This window comes from Phascolarctos cinereus, unplaced genomic scaffold (assembly GCF_003287225.1).
Source record: "Phascolarctos cinereus isolate Bilbo 61053 unplaced genomic scaffold, phaCin_HiC Scaffold_8;HRSCAF=390, whole genome shotgun sequence".
In the NCBI taxonomy this organism is placed as follows: domain Eukaryota; kingdom Metazoa; phylum Chordata; class Mammalia; order Diprotodontia; family Phascolarctidae; genus Phascolarctos; species Phascolarctos cinereus.
This window is the reverse complement of record NW_027556291.1, coordinates 7,790,586-7,809,711: the sequence shown is the minus strand read 5'-3', so window position 1 is coordinate 7,809,711 and position 19,126 is coordinate 7,790,586. Positions and strand designations below refer to the sequence as shown.

General features: G+C 45.0%; 1 long non-coding RNA gene across 1 annotated transcript in view; it reads right to left on the bottom strand.

Moving 5' to 3' along the window:
- Nucleotides 1-1,052: 1,052 nt before the first annotated feature.
- LOC110192347 (uncharacterized) overlaps nt 1,053-19,126 on the bottom strand; it is a 49,490-nt gene continuing 31,416 nt past the window's right edge. The window contains exons 2-4 of the long non-coding RNA XR_013483544.1: nt 15,103-15,203; nt 12,505-12,592; nt 1,053-1,807 (exon numbers count right to left, since the gene is read on the bottom strand). This is a non-coding gene — a long non-coding RNA (uncharacterized LOC110192347). The remainder of the gene's footprint in view (nt 1,808-12,504; nt 12,593-15,102; nt 15,204-19,126) is intronic.

Here is a 19,126-nt window from a genome sequence, read left to right as displayed (position 1 = left end):
GAGCCACCTGGGCAGCCCCAAGAGTACACAGATGAGAAACTGAAAAGAAAACCAACCAACTGAATGCTTACCTGTAAGTAATCACAACCCAATTTCATTCCATCTGATAAACATTTAGTACCTTCTGTATAACAAGGCACTGGGAGAGGCTTTCTCTGAGTTTACCTTCTACCAGGGGATGGCCATGTGAACATACACAGGGAAGTAAATAGAGAATGTATACAAAGTGATTCCAAGGAGAGAATGCTAACAGATTCCCAAGGGGGCCAGAAAGGAAGGTGGCACCTGAGCTGGGCTTTGCTGGAAACTGAGGCTTCTAGGAGGAGAAGGCAGTAAATGCCAGGCAATTCCAAGCCCGCACAGAGGCCCAGACAACATTCCTTCTTCCTGGTGTCCCAGGTGCCCCTGATTCCCGGGCCCAGACAAGAGAAGCACCTGTTCAAAGGTGGCAGAAAGAATGCTGTGGAGAAGGTACAGCTCGCAGGCCAGAGTGCTGTGCCCGAAGTGGGGACTCGTGGGGAATGAGCCTGGAGAGATATGTGGGAGCCAGATTGGAGGGGGTGGCTTTCAGTACCATTTTCAGTGAATACTGGCTTGATGCCAGGTCCATGCCTTGTAATGAGTGACTTTGAAATGGAAAATGAAACCATTTGATTTTGCAGTTAGTAGAGCTCACAGCATATTTTGAGAACTAAGTTCTAGCTCTGTTAAAGTTCAAGTCAAAATAAGCTTTAAGAAAAAAAAGCCACGTAGAGGACCAGGTGTTTACCTCCATGCAATAGAGTCTTCTGTTGCAGTGTGTTGTCCGAACGTTGGCTTCCAATCCAAGACTGGTCTATTGGTCGATTCCATCCTGCTGGGACTTCACTAAGCAGAGCTGCTGCAGATCAGAGTCTTAAGTAGGGCCAATTGGAACTGTGCCCCAGTGAGGGCAATTTCAAGGCTGCTACCCATGCTATCGGGGGCCCACATCCTGCTGTGCCCAGTCCCACTCCCAGGGCCTTGTCCTAGGGGCTCTTCCTCTTTCTTCAGCAACTTAGAAATCTGTTGGGAGTCCCAGGGCTTCACCCCCCAGGTGAGTCTCCCTGACCTTGGCCCCAGGTGCAAAAGTTCCTAATTATGGCTCTGACAGAGGTACGCAGTCTTTGAGTGACCCATTCTACTAGTGATCAAATTCATCCATTCACCAAGCATTTATTAAGCTTCTACAGTCTGCCAGGCACTCAAATGAGTTTCTTGGGAGGCTGGGTAGTTTCGTATTAAGATGCCTTTTAAAATGGAAATGAAGATAATGGCTAAAGTGTCTTCCAGTTCTAAAGTCTTTAATTCTAAAATGTATTCTGTTCTCAACTCTAAAGATAATCTCAAATGGCAAGGCATGGCTCAGTCCACTTTATGAGGGTCAAGATGGGGTCAAGAATGGCAAGAGGAAGATAGCTGAAATGAGGAGATGCTTTGGCCCCTAGAGAGCTTCAGGAAGTGCAAAGAATGGGAAGGAAAAGGTCACCAAGAGACAGGCTTTGGGCTGGATTTTTGTTGAGGGGTTTCTGGGGCTTCTTTCCTCTAGCCGCTGACCATGAATATAAACATTGAAGTTGCCATCCAGGAAAACCAAAATGCTCGTTCAGAAGTCAAAAAGGAGTGAAGGGCATGAAATTCCAATGCAAATGGCCCAACTGAACATCTTCTTGATGCTTTGGGATAATCGCATCCGTACTTTTTGATGGCTCATGCCAAAGAGGAGAGCAGATTCTATTCTGTCACAGGGATACCTTGAGTTGGACATGTTTGTCGTGGGGATTTGGATCTGTGGGAGAAGAAGGAATTCCATTACATCAAAATGTAACTGAACTTAAGGCTTTTGTTAAAGCACTGTGAACATTGTAAATGATTTCCTAATTATCCCTCTTCCTCTTCTCCATACGAATTATATTTTCTGCCTCAAATTGTACCTGAAACTATCTTGTTCTGGCTTTTCAAAAATATGTTTCATGTGAGATTCCTTCAGTATAAAAATTGAAACCAGTTATTCAGATTGGTGATCTAATAACCTGGCACACTGGTGCTTAAACACCCTTTGGGTTTTCCTTGCTCAGTGTAACAAAAGTCCATCTTTTTCTTTCTTTCTTTCTTTTTTTTTTTGGCTAGGCAGTGGGATTTAGTGACTTGCCCAGGGTCACACAACTAGTAAGTGTTATGTGTCTGAGGCCAGATTTGAACTCAGGTCCTCCTGAATTGAGGGCTGGTGCTCTATCCACTGTGCCACCCAGCTCCCCCTGGAGGAACACAATCCCAGAAGAAATAAGATGGCAGGTGCCCCAAAGGGCATGGTAGGGCATATAGGCCACAGCAGATCAGCCTAGAAATGTAGAAATGAGGAAAGGTAAAAGGTCCACATGGTGGTACTTGGAATGTTCGAAGACCCAGTAAAGGCCTTCAGCATGTTGGGTCGAACCCCCATGGGGCATTTCTGAGAGGTCAGGAATAGGTAAGAATCACATAGGATGAGAAGGCATTGATGGGGTGACCGTGCAGGATCCAGCAGGCTGGATCCTTTCTCCTCTCACTAGACTTTGACTCCCTTTTCCTTGACCACTAGCTCCCTCAGGTGTGACATCGTTGGTGCTGATGCTGTGCAGTCGTTTTGGTCACATCTGAATCTCCGTGACCCCATTTGGGGTTTTCTTAGCAGAGACACTAGAGTGGTTGGCCATTTCCTTCTCCAGCTCATTTGACAGATGAGGAAACTGAGGCAAACAGAGAGAAGTGACCTGCCCATGGTCACACAGCTAGGAAGTGTCTGAGGCCACATTTGAACTCAGGTCCTCCTGATTCTGGGCCCTGCACTCTGTACACTGTGGCACCCCCTAGCTGCCTCATAGACTAGTTTATGTTTGGGGTGGCTGTGGGGCATTTCAAAAAAGACAAAGGTCCAGGGCAGGCTTCTGAGGGGATTTCCATGTCAGAGAGGTGGCCAATGTCTGTGCCATGTTGACAGAACCCCACTAGTTGACATCCAAGAGGTGGAAGCTTCAGGTTGATCATTTTTTCAAAGCAATCAATGGAATGAACACAAAGTCCTGTGCTCGCTACATTCCAAAATGCTCGTTTCTGGAATGATTGATTCTAAAACCACCCTGAAATTCCCTTGCATCAATGACTCATCCCCATGGGATGAGGCATCTCTGGAGATAGATTGCTGATCATAAAACCAACATTTTCTCTTAAATATTAGAACGTTCTGAGCTGCTGTGTGGAGGCAGCACAGAGTAATAGCTCATGTCAAGAGGACCTGGATTCGAATCTCCTTTCAGGGAGATACTAGCTGTGAGACTCTGAGTGAGTCATCTACTCTCTGTACACCTTAGGTTACTCCTTGAGACTTACCTTGGGAAAGTAATAATGACAGCTAACATTTCTATAGCACTTCCTGTGTGCCAAGCACTGTGCTGAGTGCTTTACAATTATTATCTCATCTGATACTCACAGCAACTCTGGGAGGTAAATGCTATTATTCTCCCCACTTTACAGAAGAGAAAACTGAGGTAAACAAGTCAAGTAACTTGCCCATAATCACACAGGTTGAATTCAAGTCTTCTTGACTCCAGGCCCAGTGCTGTATCTACTGTACCACCTAGCTGTGTCTAGCTGAGAATAACATATTGTTATCTACATTGGTGGAAATGAGTTCCTACCTAAGTATTTCTCATGTTGTCAACATCCCAGGTCCTTTCTGGATTTGTGGCAGTTACCACCTAAGTACATAGCATCACCTAAAAGAACTTTGCTATTTAGTGTCTTAAATGAATACAATCTTATTCCATTTCTTAAGGGAACAGCTACATGACCTCCTCAATGTGGGTATTCCCTCCAACAATGCAGATTACAACCTCTCCACACCTGCCCATATGATGTCTGTTTTTTGAGAACCATTCTAACTAGGTACAGAGAGGCTGGTCACCAGGAGAATGGTCATGGCAACCCAGGAAATGCACTTTCTTATTAAGAAAATAACCTATCAGGCCCAGGACATTCGGGTGGCCCACATCTTGGCATCAAGTGTCATACTTTTTATTTAAGAAACATCATAACATCTCTGTTTTGGTGTTGTGCTCTTGGGCTACATTTGAAGAAGGCCTAACTTCCAGTGATAAGGAGGTGATAGGGAGTCCCTCTGCACTCTGCTCTGTCTGTCCCAGTCCAGAAATAATGCTGAGGAAATGGAGATTACACAAAGAGGGAAACCAGGATGGGGAAGCTGGGGCCTTCAGTCCATGCTATCTGAGTCCTATCTGGGACTGGGAAGAAAAGACTTCTGGGGCACATGCCCCGTGATTGTCTGTAAATATCTGAAGGGCTGTTATTGGGAAAGAGGGATAAGAAGCTTTTTCTCTTTGGCCCCAACAGGCAGATAGAGGAACAGTGGATGGCTGGAAGGTGCAAAGAATCACAATTAGACTGTGCACATCAGGAAAAGCTTTCTGTCAATCGGAGCTTTCCAAAAGCAGAATAAAGTAATGGGCTTCTGCTCCATGGAGGGCTTCAAACAGAGGCTGGGCTACCAGTTACAGGGGATGTCAAAATGGGACTATTCGGGGAATAGGGATTGCTTTGTTGGCCTCTGAGATCAGAGGATTCTGGGATATACATATATCCCAGCATATACAACACCTTCTCCTTAGAGAAAGTCAGTCAACATGACAAGGGAAGGAGCTCCCTAAGCCTGCTGGGATTATTTATGTGCCATTTCTACTATTGATCTAGCCTGCTCATCTTTTTCTGAGCAACAGAGACTCAAGTAATCTTCCCATCCCCTTTGTTTACTAACATAGGTGAGAAAGAGATAGCAATTGGCATGCCTGGGGAGTACTTCTGAGCTCCTGGCAGCAATGAAAGTTTCATGTTTACCTCTCATTCTCTACCTTCATCCCTTAGGAAACTGTAGCTGCAAGGAAAAGATGGTTGATTGATCAAGATGATCTGAGCTGAAAGGACACATTGTCCCAGAAGAAGTGATGAGTGTTGTCACTCTGTCTAGATGCCCACTTCCACCCACGTACCTGGTAACTGGTGCTCCAAGCTTCAGTGCCTCCTTCAACTCTCCAGCCCCGAAAGGGCCAGGGTGCATAGCAAGTGACAGAAGCAAGGTTGGCCTGCCTGGGTATCCTCGTAGCAAAGGAGACGAGGCCAGAGTCTCTCAATTTCTGTTTTGCTATTTTGACCAGAGTCACCTTTTCCCATTGGGTAGGTTTCAGCAAGTATGCATGTATTTCTTAATACACACACATACACACACGCATAAGTGCATACACACAGATTCACACACACACACATATAAAACTCATTCAGAACAGATGGGTTGAAAGAGAACCTTGCAAATGGTTTGGAAGAAAAATTGTTTATGTTAAAAAAATGCAAGGATCTATTCTAAATGCATTCTGTTTTCCTGTCGAGTATCTCAGAAAGCTATCAAATTTATAGTGTGTGTTTTTTTAAAGTAAAGAAATTGCCATGATTCTTTCAGTGTTCACATAAAGGTACCCCAAAAATAATTCCTTATCATCATCTTTAAAATATTTTAATATCTACCTTTCTAGAAACCTGTCCTTTTACCCCTTCCCTAACTGGCCCTGGGCAAACAATGTGACACAGGGGGAAGAGCAGTGAATTTGGAGTCAGAAAACCTAGGTATGAATCCCTGCCCCCCCCATCCCCACAACTTACTCCCTTCAGCACCTTGGGCAAGTCCCTTTACTTCTCTGGGCCTCACTCTCCTCATCTATAAAATGAATGGTTTGGACTAGCTGGCCTTGGAGAGGCTGGGAAAAGGAGTTGTTCTAGTCAGGGCAACAACATGGAGAAACTTTGATCTTACTCTCTCCTATCTTTGAGACCTCTGGTATTGGGGGAAGGGCCTGGGAACCAAAAGTCCAAGGCTAGGGAGGGCCTCAAAGTCAGGGGCCTTTCCCAGCATTCTCTGGGCTGAAGTCCCACCTTCCGATGGAGGTCCCTCAGCTAGACCTGGAAAATGCCCTGGCTGTGCCCTGGTGAGCCCAGGAGTGCTGGGCCCCAGGGATTACAGCAGTTTATCCACAGTGTCATATAGAGGATATGGATGGGATGGAGGGTGGAGGAGGAAGAGGTCTGCAGCCCAAGGCTGAAGGCACCAGCCAACCAAGGGCCAGGCAGATCGTGTTTGAGTATCTGCCCTTAATACTTCCGCGAGTGAAGCACTAAGCCAGTTTCACTTCTACCTTGTGAGAACAGATTTTATTTGTTATTTGTTTGGCTTTTGCTACTGTGTATTTGCCATCCTACGTACATCAGTGGGAGGAACTTGGCCTTTAATCGTTGACAAGAGTTTATGAAATTTGTTCTCCCAGGCAGTTATATAAGGTGTAAAGAAATGCTTTCCATAAAGCATTTCCCAGTGTTTTTCCCCAAATAGAGGTGGCACATCATGGACTCTGGCCCTTCCCTATCCTCATTCTCTGGCCTTCTTTAGCTTGTCAAACTGGAGTGCTGAGAACTGAACAGAGCCCTCCTTCCACATGTGTGTGCCCAGGGCCTCAGACATTGAGGCCATCATCTTCATGGTCCTGGGCACCTGCTAGTGCTTAATGCAGCCCATCAGTGCCAAAGCTTTGCTGACTGCCACCATGTCATACCATTGGCTAATTCATTTTAATTCAACAACCTTTTACCAAGTGCCTACAGTGTGCCAGGCATTGGGCTCGTTGGTGATATACCAAGACAGAAGTGAAAAGAGTGTCTGCCCTCAAGGAATTTGCATTCTACTGGAGGAAAACAGTAAGTCAACAAGCACTTATTAAGTGATTACTGTTTACCAAGCATTGTGCGTAGGGCTGGTATGTGAAGAGGAGTATGTAGGAAAAAGGATAAGTAATTGGGGGTGGGAGGAGGCAGAAACTCATATGTGAGAGAGGTAGGCAGGCTCTCAAAGGAGGGAGTGCCATATTGAGTTAGCAGTCAGTCAGTCACCAAGCATTTATGTGGCGGTCTGCTGTGCTAAGGCTGAGGATACAAAGAAAGGTAAACAGAAACAGGCCCTGTCCTTAGCGAGCTCCCAGTCTAATGGGGGAGACCACATGCAAAGAACTCTGCATAAACAAGATATAGAGAGAAGAAATAGGGGACACAGTGTCAGAGGGAAGGCCCTAAGGTTAAAGAGGCCAGAGCTGGCCAAAGGCCTCAGATCCTGTTCAGACAAACTGCTGCCTGGCAGCACCTCCCCCTTCTGGTACTTGGCAAATGGCTTGTTTGAACCCCCATGCCCGATATTCCGCTTCTCTCTCAGGAATTTGACCTAATTGCATTCCTTGATCCTGCCTCTGTCACCCAGGACGTTGCTCGTCCCTCCCAGCTCTGGTAAATACTCTTTCTCCTGCTCATTCAAGAAATTAAAATGCAATCGCTAGTAATCTGCTTGTTGGGCACACGAAGACTCTCAGGCTGATTTATGTTATGGGAGGAAATTCACGTTCCATGAGAGAATTTTTGAAGAGTCATTTAATGCAATCAGCGGTAATATCGCTGAAGATGAGAGTATTTTTTAATTGTAGAACTGCAGATTGTCATCTGTTGGGAGGGCCTGTTATCTAAGGGGCAAAACAATGAAAGAAAAAAAAGAGAGGAAAGCTTGAACTTGTGAAATCACTAGCTATTCAGCCCCTTGCCTAAAGGAAAATGAAGCTTCTCCAGCAATAAACATGGTTTATGGTTCTGCAAAGGTGAGTTTATTGACAGCGAAAATGACTTGCCGGTAATGATGAATTTCAGCTTTTCTTCCCATAAAAAGAAACCCAGCATGCAGAAGCTCTCACACATTGCATTAAGCTTAATTTGCTTGTAATTCAGTAAAACAAATGAGATTCCTTTCCAAATAAAGTCCCTTTCATTGCACACAGAGCACAGGAGAAGCTTTAGGTGACAATGCCAGTGCTACCTGGCCTGCTTTAGGCTTATGTGATGATTGATGCAAGGTTCCAGAGAATGAACATCCAGAGAGAGCATCCAGAGCAGGGTGGCCCAGATGGCCAAGGGCCTACATCTCACACCACGTGATGCTCACTTGAAGAAACTACGAATGTTGAGCCTGAAGAAGACAAGACTCAAGGCAAGGGGCATGTTAGTTGCCTTCAAGTATTTCAGGGGGAAGAAGGATTAGATATCTGCCAAGCCTCCTGCTTGGCCCTGGGAGTAAAAGTGGAAGCAACGGAATGAAATCACAGAGAGGTGGCTTGAGATAAGGAAAAACATGCAAAAGGAGAATGGGCTGGCTCAGGAAATAGGAGTTTCCCCCACAGCAGAGCTCCGGGCAACCACTTGTCAGCTATTTTGTTCAGGCATGGGTTAAATTAGCTGGCCTCAGAGCTTCCTGCTGAGACATTCGGATGGATCTTTGGGGTCAGTGGCAGGCACCTCCATTTCCAGAAGATGCAATGTGCACTCTCAATACAAAGGTCAGAATCAGAAAACCCAGTATTGGCCTGGGTCACAGCTTGAGCCTCAGCTAAAAGTCTCCTCCTCCTTCCACCCCCCCATAAGCACACCTTACACCTTCACCAGGTATGTCACATTTCGTCTGAACCTGGTAGCTGTTTCTTTGGGCCTTCATTTGAAATCCTTTAATCAGCCCTAGCATCACAGGCTTCCAATTCAAAGCTAATCCATGGCAATTCCTTTTTAGCCAGGTTTAAGGAAAAAAGACAAGTGAGGAAGACAAAGGTCCACTTTGGGGGCAGATGGTGTAGTGTTAACAGATCATGGAATTCCTGGGAGAGATCTCAGAGATCATTTAGTCCAACCACCTCATTTTAGAGATGAAGGAGCCTAAAGAAAAAGAAAAAAAAAACATACTTTATGTGAAGGATGGGCGCAGCTGGGTGCCACAGTGGATAGCGCACCGCACTTGGAGTCAGGAAGACCTGAGTTCAAATGTGGCCTCATGCACTTACTAGCTGTGTGACCCTGGGCAAGTCACTTAATCTTGTTTGCCTCAGTTCCCTCATCTGTCAAATGAGCTGGAGAAGGAAATGGCAAACCCTTTAGTGTCTCTGCCAAGAAAACTCCCATATGGGGTCACCAAGAGTCAGACACTGACTGAAAAACAACAGAAATGTAGAGACTGATCAGGAGGGCCTGACCAACTTACTAAGGTTAAAGAGTTAGGGCCATTTTTGAGTTTGTGGGCAAGACTCTGATTGTGCCTCCTGCATAGGACTGAACACGCCCATGGAGTGGTAATTGTGTCTCCACATCAGGGATGGTGTGAATGAGGCTGAGGGTATCATGAATCACAACCATCCTTCTTTTCACGAGCCTGTAAGAGGATGAACAGATCCACTAGAGTTAGGCAGTGAGTTGGACAGCGAGAGAGAAAAACCTGGAGCAGAGCTCAATGCAGATCTCCTTCCTTCCTATATCCGCACAGCCCTTCTCCAGGAAACTGCTCATGGCAGCTATGGAGCAGCAGTGATAGAAGCTTTCAAGTACATGACCCGAGGGATAGCTGTGGCAAGAGGCAGTGGTAGAGTGGTAAGAGAGCCAGGCCACAGCCTACGACAGAGAAAAGGGATCAGCATGTGGCCCTGCAGTAGAGGACCAGCCAGGGGCTAAGCCAGATGGAAGAGCAAGCCTACTACTGCTCTGCGATCCAACCCATGAGCATGATGGGAAGGTGGGTGCCTGCTGGCAACCCCAAGTTTCTCTCCTTCAAGGAGAATCCCAGCCCTTAGGCTAGTATCATAAGGCCCACATTCTACATAGGTCCCTGGGATAGAAAATGTGTTTTCCTGGATGCAGACAGTGGTCTCTCTAGCATCTCCAAGTCCATATCCCTTCTAGCGGAATCTGAACTCTCCAGGTAGGACTGTTAGGTTGGAGACCTGTATGGGTCCTTGTCACAAAAAGTAGGACTCATTGGAGGGCTAGAGAATATCTTGGGCCTTATGGGGTCCTGGGACTCCTTTGTGTTTGTCTGCATTTTTTTTAGGATGGAAATCAAAGTTATCCTTATCCAATATTGCTAGCTTGAGTGTTCACACATGAGCTGGGGCCTCGTTGCTCATTTCTGTGGCTATTTAAGCATGATTTAAATCATCAGGTTCCCAGGGATATCCAGGTAGGGGTAAAAGGAGTCAAAGAAATATGACTGGGGTAGGGAGGAACAGTCCCTCCAAATCAAATCTAGGCTGTATAGGCTCAGAACTGGGGTTTAGGGCTATGGCTCACACCCTGAAACAGCCTAAAAGTACCAAGCTGAGACTTGGGTTTCATAAAGAACCTCTCTCACGTGGTGTCATCAAAGGCAGTCTCTCACCTCCAGGGGAACAATCTTTTCAAGAGATGTTTGGCATCAAAGCTGGAAACATAAAGTTCTGACCTTCTGTGTCTGTAAAGACTCCCAGGGCAAAGTGAGTTTGGTTTGCTTTTTCCTCTTGTCCTGGCCATGATTGCTCCTCCTCTTCTTCTTCCTCTCCATGGTGGACAGCACTCATAAGCCTGGTTTCTGTCCTCTGTCCCCCGGGGCAGCTGCCTGACAATGCTGCTATATGTGTGTACTTTGGAAAGGTGCCTTGGGAGGAACGCTACTATAAAAATGTAAAATATTGCTTGCAATAAGGTCAGAACTCCTTTTACAGCTTTAAGGCAAAACGATCTGTATTGCTCAGTTCTGCAGTTAGAAAATTCTAAGCAAAATGTAGACGTGCCTGGGAACAAATGGTGTGATACTATTTTCTCTCCAAAGTATACCTCCATAATTTGGGGCCCACTTCCTTGCTTTTGGAAACATACTCACCTTTGTGAGTGTGTGTGTGTGTGTGTGTGTGTGTGTGTGTGTGTGTGTTATGTGTTGTGGCCCATATGCAGAAATGGGTCCATTTACAAAATGGAGAGACACATGTAAAAATAGTCAGATAACTGTTGCCCGAAAGTGAAGAACCATTTGAGACCAAAGTCAAGTTCATCCGAAAACTAAATCGAAAGAGGCCAATGTGAATGTCAGCATGTATTTGAACTTCACAATACAAACAATACTTCACAAAATAAGACAATGAATTCATTGGAAGGTTTTTGGATTCCAGCTTTGAGAAGCTGGCTTTTCTGGCTTTGGAGAGCCAAAAGAAAAAGGTGAGTCCTAGCCCTGCCACTAACTTACTGGTGACCCAGAGTTTCCAGGGGAAAGATCCTTCTCTTTTCTGGGCTTTCCATTTCCCGTTGTGTAAAAGGAGGACTCCTACTGAATACTCTTCCAAGGGCCCTGTAGAGAAATTTGTCTCCAGTCCTAGAGATTTGGTGATTTTTATTTACCTGCAGAGTCCTGCTAGCTTTAAATGGTGTTCCTTCTTTGGGGAGGGCCCAAGTGGCCACTTGCTGAGTAATGAGAAACATGTTAGAGCTGGGAGGGACCTTATTACCCCCATCACGAACTTGTCAAGCACCCTCATTTACAGGACAGTGTAGAGTCATGTGGAGGGGGAAAAGGGAGTGAACTTGGGGCCAGGAAATAGAGTGATTGAAGATCACAGCAAGGATGAAAGAAGGCAGAACTAACTGCAGCACTGAGGCAGAGGCAGAGATGGAGAGATAGGAGGCCATGACCAGAAAGGGGACTTTGAGAGCTCTGTATCATGGAGATGGCGTAGTTATGATTAATGATGAAAGACCCTGGTCTTACTATCCATCCTTGTGGGTAAAGTGGAGATGATTTAAGTATCGGGAATCAAGGACATTGATGAACTTCAAGGCCAAGAAACCAAGGCTAGGTGACTTTGTTGGAGATATCATTCAGGTATGGGTGGAACTAGACACCTTTGCAGATCTGTCCCTTCCAACTCAGAGATTCTATTATTATGGAAGAGGAAATGAAAGCCCAGAGGGGGCACATGGGTAGTAAAAAGCAGGGAAAGGATTGGAATCCAGTTCCTCTCATTCCAAATTTCCATATGGTGCTGTCTCAGCAGGCAAGTTTCCTTACATAGAAAACATAACAGAGAGATCTAAAACAGTACTCGGGAATGGTATCTATTTAAAATGAACTACTCAAAATGAGCTTAGGAAACAGGTGAGATACCTATGGAAGTGGCCACAGACTGGCCTCATCTGCTTCAAATAAGGTTTTCAGGCAAAAAAAAAAAAATAAGAAGCCAGATCTTTGCTTTTCCATCCCGTTTGCTGAGTCAATATTGAAGCAAGCCACAAAGTGCTTTATGGCCCCTTTTACTGAATGTTCACACCATCATACCTGGATCACAAGTGGGGTTTGATGATAGAAAGAGCCCTGTGTATATCTGAAAGTTATTGCAAACAAAAATCTTGGGCTGGTTTTGTCTTGGCTTTGGTTTTTAGGGAAGGGGAGTGGAAGGAGAGAAAGCATGGCTTTATAGAATCATAGCATTTTCAAGCCAGTCAAGATCAGCTAGTCTGGTGCATTTATCTCACTATACAGAAAGAGAGGCCCAGAGAAGGAAAGAGACTTACCCAAGATCATTCTGTGAGGGGATTCCTCAATTTCTTCATTGATGCATTTCTTATGTAGAGAATGCATGCATAAGAGCCTGAAATTCATCTAACAAAACATCAGGGCATGAATCAGTACACTGGCTCATAAAGATGAAAATACATGGGAATGCAGTAACCTATGTCATTACCTTGGGAATACCCTATGCTTTTATTTGTTCCTTTGTGATCTTCCTGATGTTTTACGGAATTTCTTATCCTACCAAATGCACCTGCAAATATGATCTGAGAGTTCATTTGTAAAATATTCAAGTTCTCAGCTTCCTGGCATAATATCCTCTCCTAGAAACCCAGATTCCTCGAATTGGAAGGGTCCTCAGCGGCCAGCTGGTTTGACCCATACCTGGATCAAAATTCCCTTGACCGTGTAGCCGACAAATGATCATCTAGCCCAGGGGTGGGGAACCTGAGGCCTTGAAGCCACATGTGGCCTTCTAGGTCTTTAAGTGCAGCCTTTTGACTGAATCCAAATTTTACAGAACAGATCCTTTAAAAGGATTCAGTCAAAAGTCTGCACTTAAGGATCTAGAAGGCCACAGGTTCCCTACCCCTGATCTAGCCTCTGCTTGAATACCTCCAGTGAAGTAGAACCCACTACCTACTCAGGCAGCCCAGGCCACTTGAGGATAGTGCAGTTTTAAGAAAGGTCCCTCCACACACTGAGAATAAACCTGCCTCCCTCTAATTTTCCTCTATGGCTGCTCCTCATTCTGCCTCCTGTCTCTCCCAAGGCTTCTTTTCTCCAGAATGATAACATCCCGGGTTCTCTCAACCATTCTTTGTCTTCCTCTGGGTATGTTCCACCTGGTAGCTCCCCTTCTGGAAATGCACTACCAGGAACTGAGCACAGTATCTCAAATGTGATCTGACCAAAGCCTATCACCTCCCTCGTCCTAAGGAATCATGTCTGTCATACAATTGCTAGATTTTGGAGCTGTCAGGTCACATTCTTGACTCATTTTGAGGTTGCAGTCCACTAAAACCCCCAGATCTTTTTCACCCACATTGTCATCTGGCTATGTCCCTCCTCCTCTATTTGTATTCCACAGACTCTTGAAGTTAGAAGGAACCTCAGAAGCAGGCCAGACCAATCCCTACATGACCAAGAATTCCTGTCTCCTGACAGATGGTCATCTACCCTTTGACTGAAGGCCTTCAATTAAGGATGACCTACTTACTCTCACCCAAGGCATCCTATTCTACTGAGATAAGTCAATTATCTAGGCTAAATTTACCTCTTTGCAATTTCCACCCATCTCTGTAGTGCTGCCCTCTGGGATGGACAGAAAAGGACCTCTCACAGGATGGGTCATTACTTCCCTAACTAAGTCTTTTCTTCTTTAGGCAAAACATCCCCATATCCTCTAAATGACCCTCAAAGTGATGTCATTATGAAATGGCTTTGCTCAGACAAGGGATAAAAGTTAAATTCTTGGCGCTGATCTAAAAATGTCATAGCTCTAAAATGGAGTTTTGTGGGGAGTTTCCTAGATTCTCTGATGATGCCTAAGTGTGGTTTTAAATCCAATATGAAAACACAAATACAGTGACATGATTGCAAACAATGCTATTTAACTATACTTTTCAATCAGCAAGCTTTTATCAAATGTCCACTCTGTTCCAGATGCCTTCCAAGCACTGGGTAGGCAAAGAAATGAAGCAATTCCTGCCCTCGATGAACTTATAGTTTACCATGGGAAATAATATATGCACGTACTAGTCAATACAAACCTATGGAAGGCAAAGAGAAGGTAGTTTCAAGGGACGCTTAGCAGTGCAGAGGCTCAGGAGCTGAGCTGTTACCACCTCTGGGAGCTAATCGACAGCACTTGGTTTCTCGCCATGATTTCTGCATCCATTTTTATTCCTTGCTTCCCAAAGTGCTTCCTCTTCTTGACATGTTGATTTCTTAGCTTGCAGCCTGGCTGATTATAGGACAGCAAGCAGCCCATGAAGTTGGTCTGTTCAGAGGGGGCATCCTCCCAGAGGTCTGTATACCCATGTTCATTCCTCTCTTATTTTCTGTTTCAAATCACATCAGAAAGGGTCTTTGGGGAGAAGCAAATGAGGTCAGGTAGTCAGAGAACCTCATTAGAGTGTTCCCAGGTAATAAAAAAGTACAAAGAACTGCCTCAAGTGTGAGGGGATAGTGCAGATGGATAATTGGAATATGCATATTTTCCAGGGTTGATGTGTCTTTGCCCTACTTAAAGTCCCATTCGTGTGAGTTAGTACCAGCGTGCGCAGAGCCCTTCCTGCATCATTGCCAAAGATCGGAGGGAAATGATTCCTCTGTGATGGCTTATGGATGAAAAATCTGCCCACTAAGGAGGAGGGAATGGCTTTCTTTCACCACCAGCCTTCAGAACATGACATCGACACATCTACACTCCCCATTACATCTCAGGAGGAAGGAATTTCTGGTGTAGATGGGCCTGCTTATTGCTGCCCAGGACTGTCCTCCCCTTCAGTCCATGCTAAGAAACTCCAGTAGTTCCCAAAGGCGCTTTTGAGGCTTAAAGGGACTGTTGTTTTGACAAAGTATTGTCTCTCACTTACCATGGTGTCGTGGATCTCTTCTAAGTATGGAGCTACAGCCTTCATTCTGATATGTTTCTGCCAATAAGAGAACCGTGCAGTTTGTAGGCATTTTAGAGTACCTAACAGTAATTAAATAAAGAGAAGTTAGTTTAAGGAAGGAAACCATGTGACCAGTCACAACCTATGAATGACCCCACCAGAAAATTAGTCTGGGAACAAAAAGGTGAATATGAAGTAAAGAACACAGGGTTATTAAGCACTTTCTCTGGGTTGTTCGTGTTGGTTTACTGATGCCTCTTGCCTTTTCTACCACAGGCGTTTGGAGATATCTCCACCCAGGACTGTCCCTCCTCACAAAGAAATGACTGCCTGACAGGTATGCAACATTCTGTACTCATAGGCCCCACCTCTCTACTAAGAAGAGGGAGTCGGGAACTCTGTCTTCTGGAATTAGCTTTCATCTGAGTTCGTCTCTCTGTCTGTGTTGTTTTCATTTACATTATTGTAGTCGTGTGTTTTGTTCTCCTATGTTTGCTTACATCGCTGCATCAGTTCATTCAAGTCTTCTAATGTTTCTTGAAATTCCTCATGTTCATTATTTCTTGTGGCAACGAAATAGTCTGCTTTGTTCATATACCACAGTTTGTTGGGCCATTCCCCAGTCTCTGGGCGCGTACTTTCTGGGTTATTGTGCGGCACTTTTCTCACAATAGCACTGTGAATCGTGTGATGGTGCAAGGACCATTTTATAGGATAGGGCCTCTGAGCCTTAAATAGTTCAATCAACCAACAAGTGTTTTATTACATACTCACTATGCTAAGCACTGAGGGTACAAAGGGTAAGTAAATATAGTCCCTTCCCTCCAGGGGCTTACATTCTAATCAGGAAGACAAGATCTATACTGAGTAGACACAAGGTAGCCTGAGAGGAGATGTCACGAGCATCTCACGGGACTGGGTAAGTCCAACTTGCAGGAGGTGATAGTTGAACTGAGTCTTGAAGCCAAGAAAACTAAGAGGCAGAGGCGAGGAAGAAGAACACCCCAGGTGTGAGGACCAGCCGGTACAAATGCACAGAGGTGGGAGATAAAGCATCATGTGTAGACCAATATGGAAAAAATCTGAAGGGATCAGGTTATGAAAGGGGTTTGTATGTGATCCTGGAGGTAGAAGTTTGAGGGGGAGGCGGTGCCTATGCTTTGGACCCGATAGTTGCGGTGGGGAGAGCACTCAGAAAGTTTTTGCAGCAGCCCATGTAGGAGGCAACAAGTGCCTGAGTTAGGGTCAGATCCACAGGAACTGGAACACGATGGAGAGGCAGCTGAGTGGAGGCCCTCTGGCCTGACCCCATTTGGCTTTTTCTACCTTAATTTTTTTTTCCTTTCACCTTCTTTTTATTTCCACGTCAACCTGATGCTGAAATGATCGTGAGCTACTTTAGATGTAAAACATTCCATGGACTTAGTTTTCAAACAAAACAGTGCGTACTTGACATTATCTGATGTTTCGTTCAACGTTTCTTTGATGTTTCACCAGCAGGTATTTGGCACATTGCAGTGCCAAGTGACCTATAAGCATCTATGACAGCTACGATCTCGTTCATTATTTCTCTCCTGGATGCTGTGTGCAGTGGGAGATGCATCCCTGCATAGCGGCTATAGAGCTGCCCCTGAAGCTGGAAAGGCCTGCGTTCTAGTCTTGCCTCTGACATATACTGGGCAAATCGCTTAAACTCTCAGTGACCTAAGAAGAAGAACCAGGGCCTTGCTGGAGCCAGCTCTGACAAGCTCTTCAAAGCTGGTTGTTCCGTTTTCTTGGTGAGTAATTCATTTATAGCTCAGAAACTGGCAATTGGTCCAAATCAGGACTTGATTTTTTTTGGTTGTTGTTATTGACTATCTATACTTAAGAAAGTGTTAATGATGCAGATGAAACTTAGAAATACGTGTGCCCACATTTCCCGAAAGTCAGTTTGTTAAACATTTCCCAGCACTCCCTGGATTGTTGGGCAAAAGGCTCCAGGAGTGAAGTCATCACCAGCCTGGCGGCCTGGCCACTGGGAGCTAACAACAATGCTAAGACCTGGCCCTTCTTTCGTGTTTGCCGTATTGCGAGGTACCTTCCATCCGCGATCTCACCGGAGCCTCCCAACAGCCTTGATGATAACTAATATTTACATAGTTTGTTAAGGTTTCCAAAACATTTTCTAAGTATTTATTATTTGATCTTCACAACTACCCTGAAGACTAAGTGCTATATCCCCATTTTATAAATATTCTTTGACCAGGATCTGTGATTTCATCAGCATACAAAATTCCCAGTATGGAAACTCCATCTAACCATTCAGCTGGCAACTTGTCCATGATTTAGTAAATAAGTCCTATGGAGATGCCAGAGACTCAGGTTGATTAAGTCACTTGGATTCAAAACCGGGTCTTCCTGACTCTAAGTCTGGCACTCTAACCATTAGACCACCTTTCCCAGTTTAATAACAACGATAATAAAAGCTCACATTTACATATCACTTCGAAGTTTTCAAGGTGTGTCTTCAAAGCAGCCCTGTGGGAGTAGAGAGTGGGAGCATCCTATCAGTTTCCTGTCTCCATTTCCCCTGAAAGAGGAAGGGAACAAGGTAACCCTTAAGACCCCTTTTAGTCCTAACTTCTTGCATTTCTAGGCCATATCAGGTATGAGCAGCCCCAAAGCAGTTTTGAGATCTTACAGAGCCGTGAGAGTATGTGGACATTTCCCAAAGCCTCTGGCTACCTTGGGGGAAGCCCGAGAGCAGGGGCATCTGGTAATGATCAGGACCTGCATCTTCCCCAGCAGCAGGACAAGTGCTTTGGACGCCAGCTCCTGGGTGGATGATTGCAATCAGCAGTAAATATGATTAATATCGAGGCATTGCTTTTCTTCACTCAGTTTTATAACACATAGCTACTTAATGTGATTTATATTCATATTATTGTATTTAAACCTTTGCCTCAATTAGAAGAGATTAAATCCTTGCCTCAGCTGAGCTCCATGACATTGCAATTTGCAAAGGATCCTTATCTAATAAGATTAGATATTCATTATAATTAGACACATTTATTTCTGCCTGCAGATAATCCCTAATTAATAGCAATGTTGTGAAGCCCCGGAGTGCACCAGGACCAAGTTGTAATATGGGAAAAGGGAGTTGTTTTCCCATGGCCCAGGGGGCCTCTTGGGATCAGCTATCAGAAGCAACTGTCCAGTGCAGTCTATAAAAGTGATTTCCCACCCATAAATGTGCTATACCATGACTCTAATCGAGTCACCAGCTTGGAGAGGATGTTTTCCTTGGCAACTGGAAAGTTGAAAAGAAAAGATTTTCCTTGGCTTCTTTGAGTTTTTTCCACATTTCCACATCCATTTGGAGGGACACCCTATAGGATTTGCCCAACAGTATGTATATTTGAGACTGACAGGACAGATGGTCAATGAGCTGAGCCAAAAGTTGAAGAGGAGGTGGAGAGTGAGCCGGATGGCTTTTGGGAAATTGCAGAGCCCTTTTCCTGACCCCAAACTTCCCATGAAAGCAAGGGCCCATCTTTTCAAGATTGACAATATACTGGTATAGCCATATAGCAGTGAGACGTGGAGAGAAGTGCAAGATGGGTGTGAGCAGGCTCCAGCTTAGGAATGATGAAGAGCTCCAGGGAAACAAAAGGGAAGGACAGGCATGGTCACAGAGCGCCTGCCATGCCTGGAATTCTCTCCCTCTTCATCTCTACCTCCTCATTTGCCTGGCTTCATTCAAGTCTCCTTTCCTCGTCCTCCTAAATCTTGGTGCCTTCCCTCTGAGATTAGCTCCAATTTGTTGTTATCAATAACTTCTCATAACCTATAAAGTAATGAGTTATTACACTATTGAGGCAGCTAGGTGGCACAGTGAATAGAGCATTGAGCCTGGAGTCAAGAAGACTGAGTTTAAATCTGACCCTTGACAGTGGCTAGCTGTGTGACCTTGGCTAAGTCACTTAACTTCTGTTGACCTCAGTTTCCTCAACTGTAGATT